Source organism: Ips typographus, linkage group LG12 (genome assembly GCF_016097725.1).
Source record: "Ips typographus isolate SLU linkage group LG12, UJ_Ityp_2.0, whole genome shotgun sequence".
Taxonomy (NCBI): Eukaryota; Metazoa; Arthropoda; class Insecta; order Coleoptera; family Curculionidae; genus Ips; species Ips typographus.
In genome coordinates this window covers 7,244,426-7,270,968 of record NC_138433.1, presented here as the reverse complement: position 1 = coordinate 7,270,968, position 26,543 = coordinate 7,244,426, and the positions used below count along the sequence as shown (strand labels likewise).

The window sequence follows — 26,543 nt, the reverse complement described above, 5'->3', positions numbered from 1 at the left end:
GCACCAAGGACAGAAGAAATGCTTCTTCTGTGGATGAGAAATTAGATGTTCTTCGTCCGTTATTCTCTGCCATCTCAAACGGTCAAACGGAGCAGACTATAATAAACAATTAAACAAAACAACTATTTAAATAAATGAACTGTTGAGTTCAGTTGTTACGAATGTCACGTCACTTGTCTCAAATCGGATTTAACCTAATTTATTCTTCTCTTAAATGTTATTTTCCTCTCGATCATTGGTGCCAACTTAAATAAAACGTAGTTTATATAAACTAGGTTTCAAATCGTCTTATACAACACATGGCCCATTTAAACTTAGTTCTCACTTGAACCTAGTTTCACTGAACGTCCGCTTAAACCGTATGTTTCCAACCGGCCCTTATTCTTTCTAGACAATTTTTATATAGGCTTTGCCAATTTTTCGGCGGTTTTCAACGACTTACATCAAGAACACCGTCGTGGCGGTGTCTGGATCTAATGTAAACAGACATCACGCGTGAAAATAGAAAACGCTGAGCCTTGCAACAAGCTCCTGGTCAAAGAAGGCAATGTTGCCAATACGAACGTACTTAACCACCAACTGAATTATCTTTCAAAAATGTTTTTTTTTTACGATACATCCATAAAAAAATAAGAGTCGGGCTTTCCAAGGTCTTCCAAGAATGTGATAGCTACATGTATCCTACTTAGAGAAAAATCCTTACTATTTTCATCACCGCTCATTTAATTCACCCTACGTCCCTTAAAAGGGTCGGTCTTGAAAGTCGGCTTTTGAAAGGTCTCTCCAGAATGTAATAAATATATGTACTCTAAGTCCTTTTAGTGAAAAAAAAACCCCAGCAACGGTCGATTTTCAACCCTTAAATAATGTTTAAACAAAGTATTTGGTTTATTTTTCTTACTATTTTCCATTTAATTAACCCTTACTCCCTTAAAGTACCCGGCCTTTCTGAGTTTTTGACAGTATATTATTCCTATATCTACCCTTAGTCGATGTAGTGAAAAATACCCCCAGCAACGGTCGATGTTCAACCCTTAAAAAATGTGTAAACAAAATACTTGGTTTATTTTTCTTACCATTTCCCATTTAATTAACCCTCACTCCCTTAAAGTACCCGGCCTTTCTGAGTTTTTGACAGTATATTATTCTTATAACTACCCTTAGTCGATTTAGTGAAAAAAAAACCCAGCAACGGTCGATGTTCAACCCTTAAAAAAATGTTTAAACAAAATTCTTGGTTTATTTTTCTTCCCAGCAAACACTTACTCACCGTACCGTAAGCGGCTGGATTACGCTTTGCCAAAACACGTATTCGGGCCGATTCACGGCAACTGTCTACCGAGAGGCGGGTAGACAGTTGCTGGGGCACAGACCGGCCAGCCTGGCACAGCACGGCCGACGGTTCGGCAACCACCGCCCATTGAATCAGCATAATCGACACGCGTATGCTTTTAAAACGTCTTTGACCATCAACGTTCTTAGTACTGAACACGAGGCATTTAAAAAATACATAATATTCGGAAAATGATTAATTCTTCGGATCCAGAAGAGGAAATTTTGAAATTGGCTGCAGCCTGCAGCCTGTGCAGAACCAGAGGATCAAAAAGTCAAAAGAAGGTATTGGATACACGATATTAATAAAAAGCGGGAGATTCACGGCGAGTTTCATCATTTATTTCCGGATTTGTTGGCTGACAATGAAAATTTTTTTAAGTAATTCAGAATGTCGAGTACCAAGTTTTATGAACTTTTAAATATGTTACCATTAAGAAAACAAAATACCAATTTTCGAAAAGCTGTACCACCCGAAGAACGCCTAGCAGTTACATGAAAGTAAGTACTCATATATTAATCCTAATATAGATTTATTTATTGCATGCAAATTAATTTTAATTTTCATTTTTTCCAAGTAATTTTTGAAATAATATCGATAGTTGGACGCAACTTGGTATTTGCATATACTTTTATATAAAAGTATATGGGTATTTGGGGGTTGTGTAACATGAGAAACTTAAATTAGATCTTGGTTTTGCTGTTACATGTAGAGGGCGCTACCTACATGTCTCTTTCTTTTTTGAAGAGCCATAACTTTTTCGTACATGCTTGTATAACATTTTTTAGCAATAATTTTTTTAAAGTCTCTACGAGCAATCGTTTTCGAAATATTTTAATTTAAAGTAATCGACGTATCTATTTTACGTTTTTTTGCAACGCAACTTTTTTCAATTATCATAAACATTTTAACACATTAATAAAAAATTAATACAAATCACAATACATGTTCGTAATGCCCACCTCCTGTCTGAAAACTTGGTTGGAAAGTTGTTTGTGCAAATTTTTCAAACTTCCGGTTTGTGCTGTTTGAGCTCGTGGCTGTAAGTTACAAGAGATTTACGTGGCCTCCTGTGCAGGTCGGTTTTCATTTCTAATCAAAGTGTTATATTCGTACTCTGATACAAGGTTATAAATTTTGTTTTTAACTTCAATTTGATAAAGAGGTGGAAATGTCCGTACGGTCTCCTCATACTTTCAAAATTTTTTTTTAAATGGTCGGGTTTTCTTTTGAGTTTTAACTGCTTTCTTTCCCCTAAATATTCCTGAAGTACCTGCGATAAAGCAGGTTGTGGTTGGTTTTGTTGTTTTCTTTTTTCTGATATGTGTGAAGTTGTTGACAGCGATGGTGACTCTATAGAACGTAGTGGCGGTGAAGTAGTTCGTTCGGATGTGACGCTGGTTGGTGAGAGAAGAGTGTGCTCGATCTCAGGAAGATCCACAGATTCCGTGTCAATAATAATAATAATGTTTATTTATTGAGCAAGTGTACTACATATAAAAACAGATAAAGGAAAGATAATAAATATAACAAACTCCATATAACATCACAATTCGCTAATTACATATAATCTCAAAAGAGTCTTAAATTGGTTTAAGTTATCACAGTTCTTTATGTGTACCGGCAACTTGTTAAAATCACTTGTGCCCTTATACAAAACAGATTTTTGCATTCAACTAGTGCTACATTTCTGCAATATAAAATCAATGCAATTTCTAGTACTATACTTATGAATATCCTTAATAAGTTTTAATCTATCACAGATATATTCAGGTAACAAGTTGTGCTTCAGCTTAAATACAAACAAATGCATGTTGAACTCAAGTCCTTGTCTAACGGACAGTATATTTAAAACATTTAACATTGATTTAACGGGAGTACAACGATTGCACTTTAGAATGATTCTCAATGCTCTATTTTGGGTTTTTTCCAATAGGTCAAGTTTGTATTGTGGCAAATTAACCAATAAAGTTGAACAAAATTGTAAATGAGGAAGCGCAATGGCGTTGTATAGTGACAATTTTGTGCTCATCGACAAACTTGTACCTACTCTTGACAGAAAACCAACCTTTTTTGAGAATTTTCTCATAACATAATTCACGTGGCTATGAAAACTCAAACTAGAATCTAAAATCACACCTAGATACTTTATTTCATTACTGTGACCAATATTTTCCCCATTTACAGAGATATTAATGTTTTCAAAATTTATAGCATTTATTCTTGACTTTTTGGCGAACAAGCTTCCAGGAGTCAGGAAATATACCCCTACTGTGTGACGTGTTTATGACATCCAGAAGACGGTCACCAACAACACGCGCGACATCAGTGAGCACCTGATTAGATACAGCACTTTCGCCACCCCCCACATTCTTTAAATTTTAAATTATTTCTTTCATTTTAGACATTGATATCATTCGAAAATTTTCAAATTTTTCAAAATTTGCGGTGATGTTAGTAACACACGATGTCACGCCCGTCGCCCGCAGTATCTCCCAAAGAATATGCTCGATACTATCTACAAAATAATCATTAAACTTACACGCTATATCTGCCTCTTGTCTAACCATTTCAGTTTCAAAAATGATTTCATTCGGAATGGTCTGCCTCTTTCCAGGCAAAAATGTTTTAAGATTTTTCCATAGTTCTCTCGGATTGTGTTTATTTGAGTTTATAATTACAGTGTAATATTTCTGTTTTTCCAGTCTAATTTTATTAACAACATCATTACGCCTGACTTTATATTCATTCCAGCTGTTTTGAGTTTTATCAATAGCGGCCTTTTTGTAGAGTAGATCCCTCTCTCTCATTATTTCCCTTATTTCAGGGGTAATCCATGCTTTGTCCAGATATCTCTGCTTATAAACCACTCTGACTCTAGGACACATACGGTCCACAATATTTTCAACATCCGAGACAAAAGAGTCTGCCAGTATATTAATATCTGACACATTCGTATCCCAATCAATGTCAATCAGCTCTTGTTGTAATTTATCACAACTGTAATTCTTCCAAGATCTCTGATATTTCGTAGTATCTTGAGTTCCTATCTTCCGGTTATTAAGAGTAATTGATAAGATGGAATGATCACTGATCTTGGATGTTAGATGCACCCGATGCAAGAGATGTGTGTCGTTGGTCACAATATAGTCGATCAAGGTTTGACTTCTAGGAACTATTCTGGTTGGACCCTTTACAATCTGAGTGAAACCGCTTGTGTAAATATTACTCATTATTTTATTACCATAAAAAGTGTTTTTCATCAGGTCAAAATTAAAATCGCCCACAATTATATTGGTCCCCCCAAAATCACCAACTTGCCCCAGATACTCAGTAAAATATTCTACAAACCTCGAGTCATCTTTTTGAGGTGAAGAACACAAATATTTTACCCTGGACAACACAATTCAACAGACAAGATCCAAACATAATTGTCTACACACTCTAAAGTTTTAACTTTATAACATATATCAGATCTAATAAAAGCCATAACACCCCCAGTTCTACAGTTGTTACTAATGGATTGCTCCATTCTGTACCCATCAATATTAAGTTCACACAAATCTACATTAGATGTCACGTGAGTCTCGCTCAACAAACAACACAATCCCAGGTCTCCAGTCGTTAATTAACAAAACAATACAATCTTTATTGTTTAAATAGCCTTGCCAGTTAAAGTATATAATTCCAGAGCTAAGAGCGACATTTGAGTCCAATTGCTATTTTATGTACTTACTCCTTTGAAACTGCTCAATTCTTTTATAAGATTCACACTTATTTACATCCCATGCAACATGGTTAACATCCACATTGAGGCCATACTTCTGGTTAGACCTAACACAGTTTACACACTTAACACTAACTACATTACAGTCTTTAAACTCATGACAGCCACTACACTTAGGGCACACTTGATTACTCTTACACTCTTTAGCCATATGTCCATAACTGCAACATTTAAAGCACCTTTGAATGTCATAATCATTAAACACCATACAGCGATTCCAACCAATGTTTAGCCTTTCTTTTTCAATAAACATTTCGTAGCTTTTGTCATCCACTTCCAGCACCATAGAAAACGTTATTATAAAAAAAAAAAGTTATTATCGGGAAGGTTGTTTTGACTTTCAATCCTAGATACTATTTCAGTGTCTGTAAGTCCATATTCAAACTCGTTTATGCCTGCTACTTTTATACGATGACTTAGTATTTTAGGAACTTCCACACTATAGTTTTCACCCATTCTATTTTGTATTTCGGCCTGAATGTTTACTAGATTTTTCTCGTTTCCACACTTGATAACAATACCTCCATTTTTAGTCGGTTTGCCTAAAGATAGACCAGCACCTATTTCAACAGGGTTGACTTTTTTCCTAATATCATCTTTGACCTGTCTTATGTCTTTTTCTGAGCCACTTTGCTTAACGACCAAAATTTTGTTCTCATTTTTGGTAACAGCAGATGCATAAGTTGACTTCGGTGGGACTATTTTGGAGATCATTTCGGTTTGGTTAGCTGTTTTTACTTTCATGCTTGCCATTTCAGCTTTGAGGTTCTCGTTCTCAGCCAGTAATAAGTCGAGTTTCTGTTCCAAGACTGTAGTTTTCTCGACTAATGTTTGCAACATAGCACTAATTTCAGTAGCAATATTAGCATCGATGTAATCATCCATACGACTTCGCTTTCTCGATCGTTCTGGTTTGTTTACTTCCACTGATATCCCAACCTCACTTGGTGGTTCACACATTTCACACTTCCAAGTCGCTTTTTTAATGCGGAAACCTCGCATATCGACATTACCGCATTTCCCGTGATACTGTAACTTGCAGGCAGTAGTTAGTATTAGTAGAATTTTTTAAACTAGTGGTACAAATTGATAACGCATTAATGAATTGACATCATTTGACAGCTTGACACAACAATTTGGTTTTACCATATGTAGTTTCCAAAAGTTCTAGTTTTGAATTGAAGACTCCTACGTCTAGGTAGGATATAATTTCCCATGATGTTTCAACAAATTTTGTATCGGCCAAATGTTCATAATAAATTCCAGAAGGTGGTAGTTTGGTGGTCTCATAGAGAGCCTCTTTACTTAACCGGCTGAATTCCCATACTATTATTCTGCAACAAAGGCGGGTTTTAACCTATTTGCGTGCACGTTTTGTTTTTTCTTATTAACTAAAATGGTGAAGTTTATGGGATTCATTTTTTCTACTATCTTATAGGGTCCTTTATAATTAGGAGTTAATTTCTTCGACTGATTTAACTTTGTTTGTTCGTTGGTTAAAAATACGAGGTCACCTACCTGAAACTCTTGATTATTGATCTTTTTGTCATATATATTTTTGTTTTCTTCTTTCGATTTAATCATAGTCGTCATATGTGTATTTAAACTCGGCTGGTTTAGTAATAGAAGATGGTAAGGTGGCTCGATGTCCGAATAATAATTCGTGTGGAGAGAATTTAGTGGATAAATGAGTACTAGTGTTATAGCTAAACATGCTGAATTCAAGCCAATCATCCCAATCTGTTTGTTTTCCATTTATAAAGTGTTTGAGATAGTCAGCTAAAGTTGAGTGACTTCTTTCTAAAGCTCCATTAGATTGTGGATGATATGCTTTGTTTTATTCTTAGTAATTTGGAAATATTCTTTAATACATTTGATGTAAAGTCTCTGCCTTGGTCTGATACTATTATTGTTTAAATCCCAAACATGCACATGAAGTTTTCTACTAATTTCCTTGCTACACTTTCGGCTTCGTGATTAGGGAGAGCATAAGCCCTAGAAAACTTGGTTAAATCATCCTGTAATGTTAATATATATTTATTACCGTTTTCTGTCAAAGGCAAAAAAACAACGATATCAATAAAAAAAAATTCAAATGGCTTAGAACTAGTGGTGGTAATTTCCATAGGCTTTTTCGTTTTTTTCCTAATTTGTTTTTTTGACAAGAAGTACATTGTTTAATAAATTGTTTAATATCTGCTTTCATTTTAGGCCATTTGTAATTTTTTATTATTTTACTGTAAGTTTTATGAAACCCATAATGACCAGATGTAGGAGTTGAATGATTTTCTATTAAAATAGTTTGAATTTGATCAGCTTCAGGTGAAATGATTAAATTGTTATGAAGAGAAACTTCAATGTCACAGCTTTGAAAAACAAATCTAAGAATAGTTCTTATTTTGTGTAGTTGGAATTTGTCAAAGTTATTTCTTATTTTAGGGAGACTTACTTTATTAATATCATTTTCCTTTAGATGGTCAAGTAAATCGAATAATAAATATAATATTGATTCGTAAGTGCAATTATCCCAATAATTGACCTTATAAAATACATATATTAAACGTTTGGAGTTGCATTTAATAGATCTTATATTATTTAGTGAAGGTTGTTCAGATCTTAATAACTCAAAATGGTTATATTTTTCCTCAATGGCTTGTAAAAAGTGATTGTCGCCATATTCTAAATCAGTTGATAAGAATACAACTATATCATTAGAGTTAGAAGTAAAAAGGATGTCGTCTTCTGTTTCAGATAAATTGTTACAGATTATCAAAGATGTTTCGATTTTGTTTAGAAATTCTTGGTAAGTTATGTTGTTATTGGTAAGTCGAGTTGTCAAGTGTAAAATAGTGTTTTTTTCATTTTCTGTGACGGCATCTACTGGGTTTCCGCTTAATGCGTCTGCTACGCAGTTCGATTTCCCTGATTTATAACGAATCTCGTAATCATACTCTTCTAAGAGCAATCTCCAACGCACTAGTCTTGAACTAGGATCCTTAACGTTGAATAGCCATGTAAGAGGTTTGTTATCTGTGAAGATAATGAACTTACGCCCATATAGATATGGACGAAAGTGTTTAACGCTCCATACTATAGCTAATAATTCTCTTTCGGTAGCAGACTCGATTAACAGTACGACTTGCATATGAAATTGGGAGGTCATCGGGTGGATTTCCTTGTGATAGGACTGATCCAATTGCATATTGACTAGCATCCGTAGTCAAGTAAAAGGTTTCACTGAAATTTTGATATTGCAAAACAGGTTCTGAACACAGAGCATTTTTCAATTTTTCAAAAGCATCTTGCTGGAGACTAGTCCATTCAAACGGAATATCCTTTTTTAATAGTTTAGTCAAAGGTTTTGTGATGTTACTAAAATTAGGGATAAACCTACGATAATATCCAGCTAGTCCTAAAAACGATTTAATTTCCTTTGGGTTCTTGGGAATTGGAAATTTGCTTACAGATTGGATTTTGGTTATATCGGGTTTTACGCCTTTATCAGTAATCAAATGTTCTAAGTACATTACTTCTTTCCTTAGAAACTCACATTTGTCCGGTTGGATCGGTTGTATTCCGAGAGTCTCTGGAATACTTCAATTAACCTTTTGTTGTGGTTTTCCAGGTTGTCTACTATATCATCAAGATACACGAAACACTTGATATTTTGAATGCCCGCTAGAACCGTGTTCATTAAGCGCTGGAATGTGGCAGGCGCATTCCGTAGTCCAAATGGCATCCTGTTAAACTGATAATGTCCTGTAGGTGTGGAAAATGCGGTTTTTCCGGCATATTGAGGAGCCATTCTTATCTGATGGAATCCACATGTCAAGTCGATTGTTGAGAAGTATTTAGAATGACCTAACTGATCTAATATATCAGTAATATTGGGGAGTGGAAATGAGTCACCGATGCTAAGTTCGTTGACTTTTCGATAATCTAGTGATTTATTCTCATTTTCTTTTGTTCTGATGCGTCTGATTTATTTGGTACGATCCAGACAGGGGAATTCCATGGCGAGTTAGATGGTTCAATAATTTTTTCGTCTAACATTTTGGTTATTTGTTTGTTGAGTTCCTCTTTATGTACTTCGGGGTACCGGTATGTTTTGGTATTGATTGGAGAACAAGTCGTCATAGGAATTTCGTGCATTATGGCATCTGTATAAGTTAATTTATCACCTTCTAAGTAAAATATATCGTTATATTCATGACATATTTGAATAAGTGAATTTTCTTCTTCTTTGTTTAAATGTTCAGTTCTTAATAATCTCGTAATGGTTTCTAATCTATTCGAATGATAGTTTTCATTCCTTTTTATATGATTAATTTGTGCTTCATTAGGAGTGTTTTTAAAATTTGATTTTGGTAAATGCTCTAGAAGGATTTCAATTTCGGAAATTTTTACTCGTTTATCAGAACAATTAAGAATTGACGTAATGATTTGATTATTTGTGACTCTAACTAGACTTGGACAAATAAAGACGTCTTCTAATAGCTGAACTCTTTCACAAATGCCTTCCTTTAAATCTGAATTAATTACTTTTAATTGGACTACAGTTTCGCATCGAGGCTCTAATATTATTTCGGTCTTAGATTTTGGAATACTTTATAATAATACTTAATACTTTCTTTATCGGGTTTTTGAATGCTTTGTTCAATATGATGTAGCTGAATGGTTTGTGTACCGACAATAAGTTTGTTAGAATTATAGTTAATTTGACAAGAGTTTGTTTTCACAAAGTCATTTCCTAATAAGCCATCAAAAGGTATTGGAAAATCATCTGGTACTACATGAAAACAATGTGTAATAATTGTTTAGAGATAACAATAGCATAATGTTTTTTGGAGTCTAGAGGTAATGTCAATTCCTTTCAAAGTGATAAGGTTATCTTCGTAACAAAGAGTGTCGTCGCATATGTCAGCACCAGTATCTAATAAGAACGAATTTCGATTTAGCAATAAGTTAGGTATATTGAGAGACACATAGGTTGTAACGGCTTTGTTTATGATTGATACGCGGCCTTGATAAGATGGGCATTCCTCGGCAGGGCCACTGACTGCTGGGAGCCCTGATCGTTTAAATGATGATTACTTGTACTTTGACGGGGTGATTGATTGTCCCGAAAATGTCTATTTTGACTGTGATTTTGATTAAGATTTTGAATGTTTTGATTTATAGGATTCCGATTATTATTGTATTGTCTATACTAAAGGTGTTTCGTTTCCTACAATTGCTAACTACATGACCTGGTTTATTGCAATATGTGCATAATCGAGGAACAAAACTTAGATTTTGTAATTTTGTCATTATTTGCTATTTATATGGTATTTATTATTTATTTGCTATTTTTTTCTTCTTTTTAATTTATTTATTTATTTTTTTTATTAACATACAATATCCTGAGAAGTATTTATTATACTTGCTACAAAAATTCCTACAACAAATCTAAATAATTACTTTACAAATTATACACTCGCATATATCAGAAAAATAAAAGAAAATGGGTTAAAATTCTCTTTTGCGTCACGAATTTTACATTGCCAATAATTAATCCCTTAGGGAAACGCCTGCGTGGCATTAGAAACAACAAAATGTCTTTCCGAAGAGCGCAAATACAAGGTACGATTAGCGAGGCAAAAAAAGTGCCTAACAGACAAAATAGAAAACCTGTGTGAAAACGAGTGTTGGAATAGAGTATGGGAGACATTAAGGAGGCTTGGAAGTGGCAAAGGCGAAGTAGGTAGGTAACGCCACCTACACGACGGAGCAGGCAGAGATTGACGACAACCTGCTAAGGAAATATCACCCGCGTAGTAACGACGAGGAACAAAGAACAAAGAGCGCAAAACTTGAATTGCTGTATACTGCCTGCATCAGACTCGGGTACTTTCCGAAAGTATGGAAAAAAGCCAAGGTAGTGTGGATCCACTAAGCCAAAAGAGGGCTATAGACCAATAAGCCTGCTTCCAGGATACGAAAGGGTGCTGGACAAGATTTTGGACAATAGGCTTAGGGATTGGATCGAAAAGGCAAATGCAGTCAGCGCGGACCAGTTCGGTTTCCGCGAAGGCCGGAACACTATAAGCGCTATTAAACAGCTCATTCGAACAGTTGAAAATAAGCCGGTAAACCACCATGCACTAATCGTACTTTTGGATTTGTCAAACGCTTTTAACATGGCCTTGCCCCCGCAGGTCAGCGAACAACTCTGCTTTCTGTAAGCACCTCTCTATCTAGAGAGAAGGGTCGCCTCCTTTCTTACGAACAGGAAAATTTCGTCTGACGATATTGAGATGGCGATGGACCGGGGCTGTCCGCAGGGCTCTAGCATGGTACCCACGTTGTGGATCTTAGCTATGCAGAGCTGGTTTTGGAAGTTTGAGGACATACCGGGAACGTAAAGATACAGGCTTAAGCTGATGATCAGTGCCTGGTTTTGCACGGCACGTCCGTCAAAAGAATCGAGGCAGCGTGGAGCGAGATTTGGGATCGCTGTACGGCATGGGAAAAAGAGTCAAAGATGAAGTATAACTTGGGCAAGACAGGAATTTTACGGAGTTAAATAAGTTTGGTGAGGGCACGAGGCACAGCCCGAATGCTTTAGAAAAGACCGAAGTCTTCGCGGACTTCAGCTCAAGCAAAAGAGCAGTGGCTTGGGCCATAAAAGGAGGGCAATTAAAAACAGGTCATAAAACGTTGACGGCAGCTGGAACAGTAGAGGGCGAACTGCGTGCAATATGCGAGGGGACCATGAACATAACGGGGCAAAAAAGAGCATAACGATACCGTCCGATATAAAGGAAGCATTAACGGTAATTAACACCGGAAAAACAAAATCCCGAACGGTCGCAGAGATCCAAGAGGCCATAAGGGAGAAAGTTGAGACAGGCTTCGTGGTCTTACAATGGATAAGCTCGAAAGACAACCCGGCTGACCGGATACTCAAAAACTTAGAGACACCGGCAGCAGATGAAACGACAATGACAGCAACAGCAACATCGGAAAAGATACGCTGGCGAAACTGGGATTTGACCAAGTGGAAAAAAGAGTGGGACTCGGTCGAAAAGGGCCGAGAGTTGTACTCGCGGTGTAAGGAAGTTGGTCTGGACAGTCTACCACTTACATTTAAGGGAGTACAGCTGTCCACTTGACATGGAAATTTCAAGAGCTATGTAAGACGATACCTGCTCTTGTAGCGCTTTTCTTGCTGATTTCGTCGGTTACGTTGCCTCGGGCGCCACCTTCGTTATTTATAGTGGCTGAAGGTACACTTTACGATGCCTGGGTAGCCTTTAGACAGCTGGAGAAAGTTCAAGGGGGTTCGGGAAATAAACAAAATTAAAACGACTGTTTTCACTCAATGTACTGTATTGCGGCTCTCTGAACTTACAGCAAATACTTACGGTAACGGTTACCTAATGAAACGAAAGCTACCTTGTTCGGTGGTTCGGGGAAAACGTGTAACGGTAAGCATTAAAACATTATGACCCTTGATCTAGCCACAGCGCGAAAAACTGACCAATCAAATTCGATGTTCTGTTTCCAGGGTCAGAATGTTATTGTGTGCGCCAGATCGAGGGTCAGATTCTCCCGCGGGCTTTAGCTTACAAGGCACAAGTAACACGTGTTTTATCACTATTACCTCGCCGATTATTCTCAAATAAGTGAATATAACTGATATGGAAACGTTAAATAATGGCAAAATAAAACTGCCAACATCTTTTACACATTCGGATGTAGGTGACAAAACTTATAGAGCAAACTTACTATGTGAAATTGATATAAAAAAGTGGATTAAAGAATATGAAAACCTAACCTCAACTAGCTGGATTATAAAATTTCGTAAGAATAATACGCCTCATTTCGTAAGTAGGTAAGTACCTGAGTTTAAACCTTATTACATGTTATTTTAATATAAGTATGCTACTATATAGGGTCATGTTTTTATTTTAACGTTTTTAGCTACGAATTTTACTGTCACCACACAGGATATAAAAGAGTTAGAGCTGCAAAAATAAAAAAGGAAAATCAAAAAATTCGGACTGTACAGCAAATATCAAAATTCGTATTAAGATAACAACGAAACATACAATTAGGAAAGATAAATATGTAAAGGTGAATAATATTAGCGGATGCTTTGTGTTTACACGAATTAGCAGAGTATTTTTATTCTAGGATGGAATGCCAGCTATAATGTTTGTTAACGATAATCATAATCACAATTTGAATTCCGCTGAAACACTTTCATATTTGCACCCAACAAAGGAAACCAGACAACAGTTTGAGGAGTATTTCAAATGTGGTTATGGCATAAAAGAAGCAATTAACTATCACGAATCAAAACTAGAATTAAAGTATGGACCAGAAAGTGCGGAACTTGCCAACGCACAAATTAATCCAAAATATCGGTCAGTGCAGTTTTAGTATGAAGAATGGAGAACCAATAATTTAGGGCCGCGTTCAGGTGATGGTGTCCTGCAGGTAACTTACTTATTGTGTAAATACAGTGCATTCAAAGAGTATCTCGTCACTATATAGAATTAAAGAATCGTAATGTTTTGAATTACTATGTATTACAGATTCCTGCCTACTTATTATTATTATTGTCCTAGCAACTAACCTAGCAACTAACCTAGCAACAAACTTCATCTTTTGACATCAACACTGGGTTTTGATTAAGTTTTTTCCCCCTTCGAGAATAAAAAACGGAGCAACCTGTCACCTCAGAACTAGTACTGGGTTTTTTGATCAAGGTTTTTTTCCCCCGTGTAGAATAAAAAAACCACCTTAGTACATCTGGGTTCAGCTGTCCCCCCTTTTAGAATGACAGCCAGCAGACTAGTGATCTAGTTAAGGTACGCTTCCATGTCCTTAGTTTTATAAGTTTTTAATTAACACACTGTATAACTTTCAGCCTCTGAAGATGGGTGTCTGAATACACCCGAAACATGTTAGGCAGATAACAACTTTTATTAATATATATTTGTGGAGATCGACTCTGAGTTTTGCTTTCACTTACACTCACTACTCCACTGCGTGCATAGGGACTACTACTTTTTGATATTTTATAATTTTATTGAAATTATACATAGCTTTTGGACGCATTGTATAGTGCATCAAATCAAACAAGTGCTAAGGAGGTAGCAAATTATTTTTTTGCCATTTTACCTTAGCTTATAAGAACCAGGTTATTTTTTTTCCAGAAAATTGCTGAGAAACGAGAAGTATTGCAGTCAGAAGGGATCATTGTAAATTATTCAGTAAACCCATTTGCCCTTATAGTTGTAACCAAGTTAATGCAAAGGGCACATACTTTACCATTCTCCAAAGATATCGTATTTGTTGACAGTACATCATCCTGCGATGCCCTAAATCATTGCTTAACTTTTGTACTGACACCTTGCCAAATTGGGGCAGTACCTTTGGCAGTCATAATAACTTCAGGTCAGTCAGCAAGTGACTACAAAGCAGGATTTCAATTGCTGAAAGATGCGATGCCAAATTCATTTTGCGGGCAAGGTTTTCCTAACATTTTCATTACAGATGATTCGGATTCCGAAAGATGCGCTTTGAAATCTTTGTGGCCAAATTCCAAAACCCTACTTTGTCGATTCCATGTTTCACAATCTGTGTGGCGCTGGTTGTGGGAGAAAAAACATAACATTCCAGCAAATCGTCGAAAAGACCTCTATCAAAACTTTCAAAACATTTTGGTAGCTTCTACAGAAGACATAGCTGTAAAAGAATACAGCTTAGCAATTCAAAATTGTAGCTCCCTGCCGGCATGGCAACAATATTTAACAGATTACTGGAATAGGAGGGAAGATTGGTGTTTGGCATACAGAGATTCAACAACACATGGACATCAAACTAATAACTTTAGTGAGATAAGCGTTAGGTTATTCAAGGATATAGTACTCTCAAGGAATAAGGCATTAATGCCGTTGCATCAGTTGATTTCTGTTGCACCGCAATGGAAGAGTATTATTTGCGAAGACTAAGAAACTTTATTCATCAAAGAGATGTGACGTGTAGGCTACTTCTAAAAAGGTATTTGGAAAAAATAAAATATTTACAAAAACAAGACATTCGACAATTGTCTAACGATTTATTTTCTGTTCCGAGCGAAAATGCAGAACAAACGTATGATGTAGACATTTCAAACGGATTTTGCAGCTGTTCAGTAGGAAGACTAGGCTCTTTTTGTAAGCACCAGGCAGGGGTTCTACATTACTTTCAGAGAGCATCTTTAAATGCTCCAAGCTGTAGTACAGAATCAAGATACTTAATGGCTCAACTAGCTTTTGGAGAAAATGTACAGCTGAAGGAGTTTTATATGCCATTTACAAATGAAAAGCTAAATGAAACTATTACTGAAGTTCCTGAGTGTTCAGATATTAATCTGCTACCCAAGAATGATACGACGAATTGTCAAGATTTCACTGAAAACCAAACAGGGGGAAATATTAGTGATGTTTCATTTGAGTCACTTATTAATCTGACGAAGGAAAAAAATACAAAATTTGGTGGTACTACTACCCAAAGTTTTAATAGGTTTGTTACAAGACTTAATTTAGTTAAAACGAGAAATGCATGGGAGAGTTTTTTAAATACAGCTGGAAGCACCAATCCTCTTAAGTTTAAGAGGAAATCAGTAATTCACGTACAACCAACGTCTATTGCTAGACGAAGACCAGGAGTTGTAAGGGGATGCAAAAGAGCTCCTATAGGCCGCCCAGGAGAATGCGAACCCTTAAAGAAAAGACCAAAGAGGCGACACAATTTGGCAGAGAACGTCAAAGCAAATCGCCCTAATGCTATAAAACATGGCGCCGCGCATTAAGCATGGTCTCATACTTAATGATAAATATAAATATGTACGTTTTTTAAATAGTTTAATAAAAACTTGTTTCTTAGAAAGTCTTCATTTATTTAAATAATTTTTTACCATCAAATATTCCAAATAAAGTATATCCTGCCTAATGGTATGCTGTATTGTATGCAACATTCTGACCCTCGATTTGGCGCACAATACCACTATGACCCTGAAAATAGAACAACAAATTTGATTGGTCGGTCATTTGCCATGCCGTGGCCAGATCAAGGGTCATAATGTTTTAATGCTAACGGTAATCCCTCCAGTACCCAAAACCCGTTCACTACTCCGTTTCCTCGGAGCTAAGTAAACGAGCTACAGGATTCACCGTTCCTGCTTGCTACACCGTTTTCCCGGTGTCAAACAAACAGGTACAGGACCAGAAAGATTACCTAACTGTTTCCAAAAGAAAGTTACTGCATCGGGCGCCGTTTTACCAGAAATAATAATAATAATAATAATATCTTTATTGTTCAACGATACACAATTAAAGAACAATCATAGTACACGTGTGATAACGTGCACTACAAGGAAAAAGACAGATGCGTAGGTTGCATAGCTCTTTCCAAAAGCGTGCGAAAAACAGATTTTGACAAACTGAAAATATCAATTTCTAAGCTAAAACTATTGTAAACATTACACATACTATATAGCGGAGATTGAACAGCCACACTAGTTTTAGCGTAAACCGTATAAAACAACTCTTTATTTCGAATATTTACTGACCTAGGAACTCGAATACTAATTAACTTTAAAAATTCAATATTATCAATTTCATTATTCAGTAAACCGTATAAATGCATTGTGGTTGAAATCCAACGTCTATTTTGTAAACTTATAGTCTTATAAACATTCTGCAGAAATTCCCGTTGGTGCCATATGTAATCTCCCGTAATTCTAAAGTGTTTACATTTTTAATACCTGCTTTGAACCGACTCAAGAGAGTATACGTATTTTTCATATATGGGATTCCAAATAACACAAGCGTATTCTAATTTGTTTCTAACAAGTGTCATATAAAGAAAGTCTAAAACATCTGTTGTATCGAACATTTTTGAATTTATGACAACAAAACCTAACAGTTTTGAAGCTCTATTAATTACATTAAAAATGTGTACAGAAAATGATAATTTACAATCAAACGTAACTCCTAGATCACAAATTTCAGTTACTCTATTCAAATCGTTGGTTACAATTCTGTAGTCAAATACTATAGGAGAGCGAGCATTCGAGAACGAACGCACAGCACACTTGGTTATATTAAAGTTTAAATCATTTATTCTACACCAATCCGACAACAAATCCAAGTCCTTCTGCAAGAGAGTGCAATCATAAGAGAATCAACCCTCCTATATATTTTAAGGTCATCAGCGTATAATAAGATTTCCGAGTTTTGTACAGATGCAATAATGTCATTAAAATAAATTAAAAACAATAAAGGACCCAAATTACTACCCTGAGGTACGCCGGATGTACTAAAAAAAGGTTAGATTGAAAATTATTTACACTAACATACAATTCCCTATTTAACAAATAACTAGATAACAGGTTGACCAAACCATCCGACAGGCCATACATTTGAAGTTTGATAACTTGTGCTGATTAAGTCTATCAAACGCCTTGGTCAGATCTGTGTATATGCTATCAACTTGGGACATATTAGAAATACAATCAGATATATATTGAGTCATACAGCACAAGTTAGTCACAGTTGATCGTTTAGGAAGAAAACCATGCTGTTTTACAGACAATGCGCCCTCCACATGTTTAAAAATACAATCATACAGTAGAGATTCAAAAATCTTTGCTGGAAAACATAGAATTGAAATTGCCCTATAATTATTGATCAGACCCCTATCACCAGACTTAAATACTTGACACACTCTTGATCTTTTCCAAATGGCAGGAAATATTCCAGACTGCAAACTAAGATTTAAGATAACCAATAGTGTACAATACAACCCCTAAATATAAATCCGGGAATATTATCAGGACCCTTCGAGTTTGACCTAATCTTCCAAGCAACTCCCAAAATATCACTCTCATTAAAAGATGTAATATTGAGGGTTTGGTTGACAAAATACTTATTCTGATAAAAATCATCAAACTCGGTAGTGACTACATCTGTATTAGAGTATACTGACTCAGAGTATCTGGCAAATGCGTTCGAAATTGATTGTCCGTTTCTTAGTGGCTGATTATCTAGAAACATCATGTTAGGTACTGATGAATTGCCTTTTTTGGAATTTATAAAACTCCAAAAAAGTTTGGGATTACTTTTGATATTCTTTTCACATTCACAAATATACTGAGCGTAGGATGATTTAACCAAGGTTGCAACTGTATCTCTGATGGAAACAAATTTAATCTTGTACTTAAGTTTGCCATATATCTTAAATAGATTTTTATAGTGAAGTTTATTCTTCAATACAGATATAATTTCTTTAGTACCATTTCGGATATCTATTTGAATATATTGTTTTTGGCACTGACTGGTCTGTAATATTCCAAATTATCCTATAGAAGTGCGCAGTGTAAGAGTTTATGTCATTTTTAAAAGAACTTAAGATAGACCAATCTACGTTTTTCATCAGATTATACAAAAGCAAATAGTCACCTTTTGCAAAATTATATTGTTCAACTCTGTTAAGAACACAGTCACCAGCAGCAGTGGACATAGCATATTTAATATGAAGATGAGGATGATAAGCGAATGACTCAATATAAGAGAAACATTCCCCATAACTCCGAACATCTGAGGAAGGGGGAATGTATACAGAGATTATAACTATGCTTTTGGCACATGCTATGACCTTAACACATTTAATTTCAAATGAATTGTTGGTATATCCTGGATTCAAGTCAAATGAAAGAAAGCGTTTACAAACAGCAATCAGTACCCCACCACCCCTAATTCTGTCAACCGATGATCGATCGCACCTGTACACTAAAATACATCGTTAAACAGCTCAGCACTGTATATCCGAATGTAACCAAGTTTCAGTTAACACTATTAAGTCACTGTCAGATGTGAGTACATTCTCAAAAAAGTTGCGTTTTTTGTTCTGAGTCCACGTACATTCTGATAGTAGACACTCAAGCTGCTTCCAATATCATTCAATCCAACTCCACCGGAGAGTCTTGAAGAATCTGCCCCGGAGGAGGTTGACTTCGGTGAACCCCCGTCAAAAAAGTCTTTTTGCCGGGTATAAATCTTCTAACGAGAACACCCTGGGGCCAAAACTCCGCAGCAAGCAAATTACTTCCAATGTCAAAATCAGAATCGATTTTAAAAGAGCTGTACCAGTCACTTCTAGCGTTAAGTTTTTCAACCGCAAATGGTTTGGATGGAAATGCCTGATTTAGATATCCTTTAATGTCATTTTCAGATACCGCTGGAGAAAGGCGAAAAACATGGATGCTAAGCTTAGGAGGATTAGGTCGAATCGCAGCCTGTATAGCCGATGCTACAAGCTCCGAAGTAATCAATTTCTTTCCTTCTATTGCCCGACGATTTGGTTGGGTACGAATGGAATTTGCTTTTTTGTTATTAAAAGTGTGTCGGTCAGGTTCAACGGGACCACCTGTTAAATTTTGTGTTTTTTTTTTTAGGTTTCCCTTATCAGAGACGATATCTGCTTTATCAGGCACTGAGTTGGTATCAGCACCTTGCAAAAACTTGTTGTTGTTGTACAAGACAGCTGCAACTGTATTTTTAAGTTCTTTGATGATGTTTGCTTGTTTTTGAATTACCTCACTCTGCTCTTTGATAAGCTTACTGGACAGGTCAATTTTCAACTCGAGTCTTTCTATGACTGTTCCAACCACTTTCCGAATAGACTCAACAAATGCAGGGCTGCCGAATAATGTTTCGAGCAAACCTGTCAGATCAGAGGAATCGCTACGGGTACGAGTTCCCCGGCTCATGATTATAACGTATGAATCTAAAATTTAGCGTAAAACTAAATGTCCCGAAATTCGCAGTGTACTCACTATTCGCGATAAGATTAAGACGCCTAAATACGATAAACTGTACTCGACCGGATCTCGACGAGAACTGTAACTGAAATACCCCCAAACGGAAAACCACGGAAAAAATACTGAAAATGCCCCAATTTACAGGTTTAAAATAACTACAGTTAACGGTACGGTTTTAAAACAGCAAACAGAACAAATACCGGACGGTCGGTATGTGCCTATTTTTTACTTACAGATACGCGGAGATAAGGGATACCAACGGCACGGAACGGCTAGGCAATTGGTTTCGACCTTTTAGATCGAAGAATCCCCGTTTTCCGGTGCGCAACCATCTTTTATACACAAAACCAACGGTGGGGGCTGTTAGTGGCGGTACCCACTCCCAGCGCCCACCGAACCATTTCGAACGGCTCCGAACGGCCCCGACAACATCGACGGCCGCGGTCAAGCACCCAGCAGTGGTCACAAGGTCACGCGTATTTAAGATTTAGTAACTTCGTTACAACTTAAAAACGATTTACTCCAGAAAAAAAACGAATTAGATATTTGGATTCTATGTTAAATTTTCTATGAGAAGTCATGTGTAGCTTTTATAAATAACACAAAATACAAACAAATCCATACAGAATCTAAAATTAAGAGTTGTTTAAAGTAGACTGGCTTTTAGACTACTTTGAATACATGAATTTACTACCATAAAAATTAAAACGTTTTATTTCAAACGTCATTAAATCCTATTATCCATCGAGCTTCAATGTTGTATGTATTTTTCATGGGAAATATGTTGATGATGTAAATTATCTCAAGTTTAAAATTTTGAATATTGCGATCTAACTGTTATGAGAATATCCAGTTGGGTTTCTTAAAGGTAATAAAAGATGCAGACAGAGGAAATGTGTTTCTTTGACACTCTTTCCGACGGCTTTGAAGTCGTAGTTATTGTATTGTGGTCTTTGTCGAAAGAAGTAAAGAGTAAAATGCTAAAATATTGTAACACAGTTTGGATCATATTGTTACGACTAACACAGCGTGAGATAAAACACACAGTTAACATTACCATTAAATTTATTAAATAAATTCCCTAACCTAAACAACTCATAACTTACTAATAAAAATATTCGGTTCTCTAACCCATTAAAAACGTAACTAACTTCCAATAAAATCAGTATTAAATATGCGTAAAATCAATACACAAGATTAAAATTCAATATTCATTCTTATACATCTAATGAAGACAGGATCTTGGAGAGAGGCTTGTTGTGACGACTGCGACCATTTCGCCCTGTCTTTTCAGATCAAGGAAAACAAATATTTCTTTTAATATTTCCTTACTTTCCACCCCATTCCATTTCCTGATCTGTGTCACTTTTATTTGGGGTTCGTAGCACCAGTGCAATAAGCTTAATTTTCTTCTGTTGACGTGATCATATCTGCAAGTTTATTTAGATGTTGGGTTGAAAGGGAACATATTCTACTTAATAAGTCAGGAGGTGACAGAAGAAAGCTTAGCATATAACAAATAAAAGTTCAATTTTTATATTTTTCACATAAAAAAAATAAGCAGCTGCTCCTACCTACTTCCCTTGGCGACGCCCTTGCAATAGACCAGATTGCTTTGTTTCGTGTTTCGTAGTTTTATATTATTTCTCTGCCTCGATCCCTTAAATTTTTAATATTTCCGACGTTTTGTAAACGTTTTCTCAAATTACTTACTAATTTTCCTTTAACAACTAAAGAAATGTCTTTGTTTTTTCTACCAACTTAAAGTTTCTTTTAAACTTAATTGCATGATGTTGTGTCTGTGCGAACTTGCGTCAATATTGCCAAGACAAAATATTTAATCGTGGTAGAATAATCGGTCAAAAAACGGTAGTTTATCAGTAGATCAAAAAACAAAAAAATAATTTAAGGAAAACAAATTTTATTTTACATTGTTGCACAAGGTGTTTTTTTAGTACTTCCAATCAATTTTAATTATCGATTCTACATCGAAAAATAAAAAATATGCCAATTTGCTATATAAACCATACTTCAAAATTACCTACAAAATTTAAATTTTTATCAATTGTTTTCTAAGTTTTGACACTAGTGACAGATATCATATGAGTTCAGAGGATTATGTAGACATGTACGTGACTACTGTCAAAATAACTGTCATACATCTCAGAAACACGTTTTATTTGAAATACTGCAAGAAAACTATTCTAAACCCTGATTTTGCAACTGTTGAGCACAGTTTTAAAACACTATTTAGGGCTATGAAACCTCCTTATGTTAATGAGATTACAATTTTTTAATTAGTTTGCTCAAGGTCGTGGATTCTGGGATTTCCAATATCCGGTCCTGACAGTCAGGAGCGGCCGCTGCTAAATTCCAGGCAGGAATTGAATTCCAGATATTGGTGACAATTTACCTAGTAACATAAAATAGCAGAGCACCAGGAAATACTAAAAAATAAAAACTTACAAAAAGAAAGTTCAATTCGGAAAGCACTAATATTTTAAAGAAAAAACTAAATCAATTAATTTACGTAAAACTTGGTAGCTTGACTCTGGACTTTTTCTTAATTAAGGAACAACGCGGCTGTTGAGGTCGGCTTTTTCACAAGGGTAGTTGGCCTTGAAGTTGTGTCCCTAAAGTGCCAACAGACGTATTATTAGACTATTATTAGGGTACTCCGGTCAGAAAACCCCAAGATACTCCGGGTTGACAACTCTTTACTTGCGCCATTAGAAACTACTATGCCAGTAAATTCAATTTTGCACGTGTAGTAATCTTTGTGTGCATTTAACTTGCATGCAAGTCGATGTTTACACGTGCAGAATTGAGTTTATTTGCACACCAGTTTTTACTGGCGCAAGTAAATCTATGCAAGTGTAAACTCTCCTTTATGTAAATATTGTAGAATATGTAATATACACGTGTACAGGGTGGGCTAAATTGGACGCATTTAAATGGGAAGATAATAGAGATCGCTCTTGATAATAGAGATAGGCAAAACTGATGTCTGAAGTTTGATAGAAAACTTAATGACTAAAACCGTTGGTTAATATCTGTCACCGTTTGACAGATATAGGGTGTTTCTCAGAACTCGTATTTTTCTTCAAAAATGTCTAGCGTCTTCCAGGTGCGTTATTTTTTATTTCTTAAAACACATTTCTACAGCACCTTTTTGCGTAGAATTCAGTAGTGTAAATAGTTGTTTTCTATTGGACACGGTTTTTAAGTTACTCACAAACAAATATTTTTTTTTAATAAAACACCCTGTATTTTATTTCATTTTTAAAAAGATCTTAAAACTAAGTTTTCAATAACATATAAACTTGATATTTTTCTTTTTAACAATTTTTTTGTGCGTATATCAAACCATGTCCAAAATAAAACAACTATTTACACTACTGGATTCTACGCAAAAAGTTGCTGTAGAAATATATTTTCAGAAATAAAAAACAATACACCTGGACGGTAGACAGTTTTGAAGAAAAGTACGAATTCTGAGAAGAGTTCTTTATCACTCTATTTCTGTCAAACGATGACAGAAATTACAAACGGTTTTCGCCATAATGCGTCCATTTTGGCCCACACTGTACAGTGCGTTTCATTAACTTTGATAACATTTTAATCACCTATAACTTTTTTGTTTTAAAAGATATCGGAATGAAACAAAAACCAGTTTGCATAGTTGACTAGCAAGTTTTTTTTATTCATATAGAAAGAAACAAAAAACCAACGATTTTGAGATGATGATCTTAACCTAACATATTTTTTTAATGGAGCACCCTGTATATTTTTGTTAGATTTAGATTCTACTAAAAAATCCTTGCATACTTTATAAAGCATATCCTATACTTATTTTCAACTGTTTCTGAGAAAATGGCGTCTAGCATATTATAAACTGCTCGTAATAAAAATGGGAGAGCAAAATTTTTGGTCATTTTTTTCTTCAAATTGATTCACTCAATTTTAATAATTTTTTTGAGGATTAAAAGGTTCTTTCTCCTTCTGATTACTGAATAATGTTTTTAAAAGTGTTCACGGATCCGAGTATTCCCGGACGTGTAGTCAAAAAATGAAAAATTATGTCTAACGCCATTTCTCGCAAAATTTTTTTTTTCAAAATAACCTCAATCGAGTCTTGTGGTAAAACAAAGGTGGTGGTAAAGCAATACCTTTAAACTTTTCGCCAGTTTGGTGATTAAGGGCCGTCTACAAATTTTATTGCAAAATTTCTTATTTTTAATTTAACCATTTTTTAAATCTTTTGTGGAAAAAGAAAGGTATTAGCATGGTTACATTAAAACTACCCAACTTAAGTAAAAAGCTTAATCTGCGTCATACAGTGTGACTGAAATAAACTTTGAAAACAAAATCATATTTTAATCATAAACATTGGCATGTTCAGTGGTTTTAATGGAAAATAATGATATTGGATGTGTACACTATGTGTTTAATGATCTAATCCATATATCTAGACGTTTTCACTAGTTTGTTGATTAAGGGCGGTTTATTTATCTGTTTATTCAAATTCAACAATTTCTTTAGATTTTTTGCTGATGAAATACGGGATAAGCAAAATTACACTTAAAACTACCCAATTTAATTGAAAAGAAGTAGTCTATATTTCCACAGGTGGTAATATGGACTGTATAACGTAGAATAAGCTTTTACTTAAATTGGGTAGTTTTAAGTGTAAAAAACAAGAAAATCAAAAATAACCCCATTTTTGAAATTTTGAAATAAAATTTGTAAACGGCCCTTAATCACCAAATTGGCGAAAACGTTTAGAGATATTGACAAAACTCAATTAAGGTTATTTTTTAAACATAATTAAAAATTTTTGCGAGTAATGGCGTTAGACTAAATTTTTATTTTTCGTATACAGTTTCGGAAAATCGAAACGTCGGATTCTAAATTTGACTCCGCCATCTTGTAGAGGAGAAAAAGTGGCTGAGAGGATGTGTCAGTTATTTTCATTTGTCTCTTCAAATAATACCAGAAAAAATTATAAACGTTTTTTTTAAATTTCGCTTTTTTCCAGGTAATTCCGAAAGTAGTCGGAATTTTGTAATTTTTAAAACGACATATTACAAAGCTCGAAAATGCGCATCTTTGCCCTAATTTAACTGACTTTGTATCTCTTCAAATAACCGAAATGGTTAATCCCCATGGTTAAGCTCGTAAAACGGACACCCTGTATACAGGGGGTTCCATTAAAAAAACGTAAGTAAGGTTAAAATCTTGCAAAATAGTGGGTTTTTTGTTACGTTTCGATATCTTTTTTCTAAAACGAAAAAGTTACAGATGATCAAAATGTTATCAAAGTTGATGAAATAACGCACTGTTGTACAGGGGGAGTCAAAGATAGAGCGAAGTTCATTATTTCATTTGTTTCGAGAAATAGAAAACTATATCGTTGACTCACCTTCTACAACAGTGCGTTATTTCATTAACTTTGATAACATTTTGATCATCTGTAACTTTTTCATTTTGTGTTCAGTTTTCGGCTGGAATTTATCTCATACTACATATCCTCGACGTTGAGTATACTAATTAAAAATTGGAATCTCATCAAACCTCAGTTTTATAGCAAAAATTGGCTAGACGATCACGTGACAATTGTCATAAATCTCAAAACATGTCTCGTTTCGAAAACTGTATTAAACTTTAATTCTTGCAGATTCTATGCAAATTTTGACAGATGTCGCGTGGTTTTAGAGGATAATTTAGCTAAAAAGTCACGTGAATCACTTGGATTAAGCAAAATAATTGGATTTTTGGAATCATCATTAAATGTCTTATGTGTGTCGAAAAAACACTATAAATTTGGTACAGTCAAGGAAAAAAAACAGTGTTAAAGATTGAATGGTCAGAAATGCAGTATTTGTAATTTATCATTCATTTACTGATAATTTACCGGTCAAATTTTGCTGGTAAAGTAAAATATTTAATTTAGCGGTAATTACCCATCACTAAATAATTATGATATGAGCTGTCGTTAGCTTCAATCATTGTTATCTATCTAATTTGATCAAGATTGAAAACAATGATCTACTAAGCCCTTCCACCTACGTCAAGGTCACACAGCTCCATGGAAGGAAAACCTTTAGATTAGTGGTAGGTTGGTTTTTAACCTACTACTTATCTCTATAACACATTTTTAAGATTAGTTACATTTTCAGAAACATTTAGAATTAAATCGAAACCTGATTTATGTGTAAACTATAGTTGACATATTTGAAGATGAGTTGACGTATTTGACAAATAGAACAAGATTTTAATTTACATTAAAAATAATTTTTATACCTATAATATGAGTTAAGATACCAACCATATTAAAATAATAATTATTGTAATATGGTTGGTATCTTAACACATATCGTATTTTGTTTTTGAAACAATTCATGTTTCGAAGCATACCTCGATCTTCATAGTTTTTGATGGTCTCGCAGATGTTCTTCCTTACCGAATATGTCAAGAGACACTCCAGAAGTCGGTCGGTGGTTGGAACTTTCTCGGTAAATTCCTTAGCAATTTTTTGCACCAAATCCTCCGAGGGCAGTTCAATA

The 26,543-nt window shown here is 35.1% G+C and overlaps 3 long non-coding RNA genes across 3 annotated transcripts in view; 2 read left to right on the top strand and 1 right to left on the bottom strand.

The window, feature by feature from the left end:
• The window catches only part of LOC145736755 (uncharacterized), a 133,853-nt gene that overhangs the window by 25,753 nt on the left and 81,557 nt on the right, over positions 1-26,543 (bottom strand). The window lies entirely within an intron of this gene.
• On the top strand, positions 13,759-14,120 carry LOC145736607 (uncharacterized). The gene is made up of 2 exons (XR_014180044.1): positions 13,759-13,978; positions 14,038-14,120. It is a non-coding gene; the product is annotated as an uncharacterized LOC145736607 (long non-coding RNA).
• Positions 14,188-16,043, top strand: LOC145736606 (uncharacterized). Its single transcript, XR_014180043.1, has 2 exons — positions 14,188-15,677; positions 15,740-16,043. It is a non-coding gene; the product is annotated as an uncharacterized LOC145736606 (long non-coding RNA).